Genomic DNA, 6,501 nt, shown 5'->3' on the forward strand with positions numbered 1-6,501 from the left:
CCGGGCTCCATCCCCCTTGGTCGAGCGGAGCCTATGGTCGATGTATCAATAGGGGGGAAAAGGAGTGCGTTCATGATCGACACTGGTGCCGAACATTCAGTGGTGACTAATCTAGTTGCTCCTCCATCTGGAAGGACTATTACTGTGATAGGAGCAACTGGAAGAAGTGCTGAAAAACCGGTTCTTAAAAGTCGACTCTGTACATTGGGAGGCCACGTAGTAAAACATCAATTCCTTTATATGCCTGAATGTCCAGTCCAATTGCTGGGACGTGATATGCTATCTAAGTTACAAGCGCAGATTACGTTCCTACCAAATGGAACAACATCCTTAAAGTTTAATGGACCTTCAGGTATCATGACATTATCCGTACCAAAGGAAGAAGAGTGGCGACTTTATACAGTGTTGACTAGCCAAAACCCTAGGAGTGATGAGACATTATTTAACATACCAGGAGTTTGGGCAGAGAACAACCCACCAGGACTGGCCCGCAATATTCCACCTATAAAAATTGAACTAAAACTTGGGGTTTATCCAGTGAGCCTAAGACAATACCATATCCCGCAGAAGGCTAAGAAGAACATCCAATCCTATCTGGATAAGTTCATACGGTATGGTATCCTAAAATTCTGTACTTCCCCCTGGAACACCCCATTGCTGCCTGTTCAAAAGCCCGGTACAGATGAGTATCGACCTGTGCAGGACTTGAGAGCAGTCAATGATGCGGTTGTTAGTATACATCCAGTTGTGCCCAATCCATATAACCTGCTTGCTTTAATTCCGGGCGGGGCTACTTACTTTACAGTCTTAGACCTCAAAGATGCCTTCTTTTGCCTCCGAATTGCCGCAGAAAGTCAATGTATTTTCGCTTTCCAATGGGAGAACGCTGTAACGGGCTCAAAACGCCAAATGACTTGGACAAGACTGCCCCAAGGGTTTAAAAATTCACCTACCCTATTTGGTTCAGCCCTAAGTCAAGATCTATTGGATTTCGAGTCCATCCCAGGAGAGTGTGTATTGTTACAATATGTAGATGACTTGTTGATAGCAGCAGTTACAAAAGAAATCTGTCAGCAAGCAACGCACAATCTACTACACATTCTCTGGAAGGCAGGATACAAGGTGTCTAGAAAGAAGGCTCAGTTGTGTTTGCCAACTGTCAAATATCTGGGATTCCATATCTCTGAAGGTCAAAGAATTATGGGGCCAGAGAGAAAAGAAGCTGTCTGCCAAATACCAATACCCAAGAATAGAAGACAAGTGTGAGAATTTTTGGGGGCAGCAGGCTTCTGTAGGATATGGATTCCCAGCTATGCGATACTGGCAAAACCTCTGTATGCAGCTATCAAAGGTACAGAGCACGACCCCTTCTTATGGACCCAAGAACAGCAAACGGCATTTGAAGATGTGAAGAAGGCTTTGATGAGTGCCCCAGCATTAGGTCTACCTGATCACACACGACCATTCTACTTATATGTACACGAGCAAAGAAGAATGGCTGTGGGAGTATTGACACAGTACTTGGGATCATGGCAAAGACCTGTTGCCTACATGTCTAAGCAATTGGATGCAGTGGCCAGCGGACTTCCACCTTGTCTAAGAGCCGTAGCTGCAGCCGCCCTGCTAGTAGCTGAAGCCGATAAACTCACTCTGGGTCAAGAACTTTATGTACGAGTCCCACATGCAGTACAGACGTTGTTGGATTACAAAGGAAATCATTGGTTTAGTAACAGCCGTATGACCAAGTATCAAGCAATGTTGTGTGAAAATCCCAGAGTGCATTTAGAGACTGTAAACACCTTAAATCCAGCTACCCTTTTGCCACAACCTACTGAAAGTCAACATGATTGTTTGGAAGTAATGGATGAAGTATTCTCAAGTAGACCAGATCTTCGTGATTTTCCCATCCAGAATCCCGATGTTCAATATTATACCGACGGCAGTAGTTATGTGAAAGAAGGGATCCGCTTTGCAGGATATGCAGTGACAACAATAGACAAGGTGATAGAAGCTCGGCCACTGGCGAAAGGAACATCAGCACAAAAGGCAGAATTGATAGCACTGACACGAGCGTTACAATTGGCTGAAGGTTTAAGAGTGAACATCTATACGGACTCCAAATATGCGTTTTTAACCACTCATGCCCACGGAGCTTTGTATAAAGAAAGAGGACTACTGAATTCAGAAGGCAAAGAAATCAAATACGCAGCTGAAATCCTACAACTATTGGAAGCAGTGTGGGAGCCGAAAGAAGTCGGTATCATACATTGTCGAGCGCATCTGAGAGGAGATGGTGATGTAACCAAGGGAAATCGGATGGCAGATAGTGCAGCTAAGCGTGCTGCTGAATCAGGAAGACAGGAATATGTGGGGCATATAGCTGCTCTTATACCAACTCCACTGTCCCAATGGACTCCAGTTTATACAGCTCAAGAAGAGGAGTGGTTAAAGACTGAACCAGGAAAGTATTTGGAGAACAAGTGGTATCAGCTAGAAGATGGAAGAATAGTCATACCAGCATCACTAGCGGTAGAAATTGTCCAAAATTATCACAACGGGACACATTCTGGGAGAGACAGTACTGAAGAATCTCTCAGAAAACATTTCTACATACCAAGATTGTCCAACTTGACTCAGGCCATTGTACGAAGATGTGTAACGTGTGCTAAAAATAATGCAAGACAAGGACCAGTAAAGCCACCAGGAGTCCAGTTTATGGGGGGACTCCCCATGTCCGATCTACAAATAGACTTTACAGTGATGCCTAAATCGGGTGGACATCGTTACCTGCTGGTAATTGTGTGCACCTATTCAGGCTGGGTAGAAGCATGTCCTACTCGTACAGAGAAAGCAGGAGAAGTTGTAAGATTCCTGCTACGAGAAATAATACCCCGATATGGACTACCCTGTTCTATAGGATCGGACAATGGTCCAGCTTTTGTTCATCAGTGCCTACAACAACTGACTCATATGCTTGGTATAAAGTGGAGGCTTCATACAGCATATAGACCCCAGAGTTCTGGTAAGGTAGAGAGAATGAATAGAACTATTAAGAATCAGTTGGCTAAAATGTGTCAGGAAACCCAACTTAAGTGGAACGTTCTCTTACCCATAGCTCTATTGCGAATCCGCAGTACCCCTACCAGAAGGATGGGCCTCTCTCCTTTTGAAATCATGTATGGGCGACCACCTCCCGTACTTGGTAACTTAAGGGGGGATTTGAGTCAGTTGGGAGAAGGAATTACCCGGCAGCAGGTTGTAGAGTTGGGTAAGACTATGGAGGAGGTACAGAAATGGGTACAAGATAGATTACCTGTGAATATTTATCCCCCTGTTCATAGTTATCATCCAGGAGATCAAGTGTGGATTAAAGAGTGGAATAATGTACCGTTAGGGCCCAAGTGGAGAGGTCCTTATGTTGTTCTTTTGTCTACCCCTACAGCGATAAAAGTAGCCGAAGTGACTCCGTGGATACATCACTCCAGGGTTAAACCAGCAGCAGTCGATTCTTGGCAAGTTACAGCAGATCCAGAGAATCCCTGCAAGATCCGGTTAAAACGCACTACTCAGTCGGAGTAACGAGGAACTATTGTGGATTACAAATTTTATTGTTACAGGGATTTGGTGCGTGAGTGAGAAGGCCATAATAAAGCCTGTCCGCCCACCGACGTATAGTTTATAAGCCAGGGAAAGTCTCGAAGGGACTCCTGTGAAGACGAGCAGAACTCCATTCCCTGCAGCCCTTACATCCTGGAAGCTAAGGTGCCTTCGCACGGACGAAGACTGAGGATGACGGCGAAAGATGTGCTTTTGATAGTGTTTATTTATATGTGTTTTTATATTCAGGAAGGTAGAGGTACCGACACTCCTAGCTGTGAGGTATGCATTAAGACTACGAGAACAGGTAACCATATTTCCCAAACCCTAATTTGGCATTCACAATACGAGTGTAAAGGAGATGTATCGAGATGTAGATACTTAAATATAGACTATAGTGTGTGCCATTTAGGAGTAGGAGAACCTAAGTGCTTCAGTCCGGAGTATCAACCTCGTACAATTTGGTTGACTCTCAGGAATGGAGATCCTCAGGGGACCCTAATTAATAAGACAGTGTTAGAATCCGTACATTCTTCGGGTGTTCTGCTATTTGATGCGTGTAAAGCGATATCGAGTGGTAGAAAGCCGTGGAATGTATGTGGGGATCTTAGATGGGAGAGGACGTATGGGTCTAATGATAAATATATTTGTCCCAGTAGTAAAAATAAATATGTGAGTCCTAGATGCCCAAATAAAGACTATAACTTTTGTCCATATTGGTCTTGTGTGGGGTGGGCGACTTGGGGACAGACAGTAGACAAAGACATGATAGTGACTAAGTTGCCGACTAGCCCATATTGTAAGTCTATGGAATGTAATCCCATCCATATACTTATAAATAACCCCGATAAGTTCTTAGACAAATATGGCAATTTATTTGGGTTTCAAATATACGGGACGGGTTTAGATCCTGGGACAGTATTGTTTATAGGGATAGAGACTGATACGGTATCCTCCCAAACTCATCAAGTATACCATTCCTTTTATGAAGAGATGAGTATAGATAATAAGATCCCCCATAATGCTAAAAACCTGTTCATCGATTTAGCTGAAAGTATTGCCGGTAGTCTTAATGTTACCAACTGCTATGTGTGTGGAGGTACTAACATGGGAGACCAATGGCCTTGGGAAGCAAAGGAGGTAATGTCCGGTTCTGAGGCAGTTGACCAACTAATATCTACACAAGCCGATTATCATATGAGTGTTAGAGGTAAATCTGAGTGGAGATTAAAGACCTCCATCATAGGTTATGTTTGCATAGCAAGGAAAGGAATAATGTATAATACTTCTGTAGGAGAATTAACTTGTCTAGGGCAAAAAGCTTATGATGATGATACAAAGAATACAACTTGGTGGTCGGCTTCAAATGTCTCAGAACCATCTAACCCGTTTGCTAGATACGCCAATTTAAAGGATGTGTGGTTTGATTTATCCATCACATCTACCTGGAGAGCCCCAGCAAATTTGTACTGGATCTGTGGTAAGAAAGCCTATTCGGAGTTGCCACAGGACTGGGAAGGGGCATGTGTGTTGGGTATGCTCAAACCATCCTTCTTCTTGTTACCGATTGAAACAGGTGAGACTTTAGGTGTTAAAGTGTATGATGTGAATCATAGGAAGAAAAGGGGACCCATAGAGATAGGCACCTGGGAAGATAATGAATGGCCTCCCCAGCGTATCATAGATTATTATGGGCCAGCCACGTGGGCAGAAGATGGTACCTTTGGTTATAGAACCCCTATTTATATGCTCAACCGTATTATAAGATTACAGGCGGTGGTTGAGATTATTACTAACGAGACATCACAAGCGCTCAATCTTCTAGCGAAGCATAACACCAGGATGAGGACAGCAGTCTACCAAAATAGATTAGCCTTGGATTACCTTTTGGCAGTAGAGGGAGGTGTATGTGGGAAGTTTAACCTGAGCAATTGCTGTCTTCAAATAGATGACGAAGGGCAAGCAATAGCTGAGCTTACTAGCCATATGGTTAAACTAGCGCATGTGCCTACTCAGGTATGGAAAGGGTATAATCCAAGTAGTTGGTTTGGTAGCTGGTATGAGTGGTTTGGAGGGCTTAAGGCAGTGGTAGGTGGAGTCCTACTGATTTTAATGTTGTGTCTACTCCTGCCGTGTCTTATACCCTTAGTAGTTAGGTCTGTGCAAAGCCTGATAGAAAATATAGCAGAGAGGAAGGCTGCTGCACAAATAATGGCGGTTTATAAGTATAAGGCTCTAGATCAGGGAGAACCAATGCAGGAAGATGAGTGTTAAAAGATTCACATCATAAGATAAGTCTGGTCTGGTTCAAGGTAACTTGCGGTGTATGCAAACCAAGGTTAAGTGATGCCTCAAGTAATTGTGAAATATCAAGAGGCATCAAAGGGGGGAATGTGGTGGAGTCTCGGTAAAAATAAATTTAGTAGGCCGAGATTACCACGTGGCATGTGTACGTGCATATGCTGACGTATCGATCAGTTGGTTGCACGAGGCAAGATACGATCAGTAGTGTACGGAGCATGTGCAAGAATACAGGATGTAGTATTCCCCCTCCTCCATTGTGCTGGACAAGCCATGCGGTCAAGCAGGAAGTTAATTCTTATTTGTGTTGATTGGTCAAGAGAATGTGCGGGTGGAGCTTAATATGGGAGGAGTTATGTGCCTATATAAGGAGCCTGCACTATTGTCCGGGGCTCAGAATTTGCTGTATTTTGGTGACGCTAGTCCCTCTGAGTCCCGATCGGTGATCCAATAAAGAATCTCTTCCTTCCTGAAGAAACCTGTGTCCATCTCTCTGTGCTTGGCTTCCGTCAGTTTCTCCGGTATCACTAGCGCTAATGTAACTAGAGCCTATTTTTGGGGTAGGGCTATATTACGAGCATCCCCTGAAAATAAGCTGGGTAG

Source organism: Pelobates fuscus, chromosome 1 (assembly GCF_036172605.1).
Source record: "Pelobates fuscus isolate aPelFus1 chromosome 1, aPelFus1.pri, whole genome shotgun sequence".
NCBI lineage: Eukaryota > Metazoa > Chordata > Amphibia > Anura > Pelobatidae > Pelobates > Pelobates fuscus.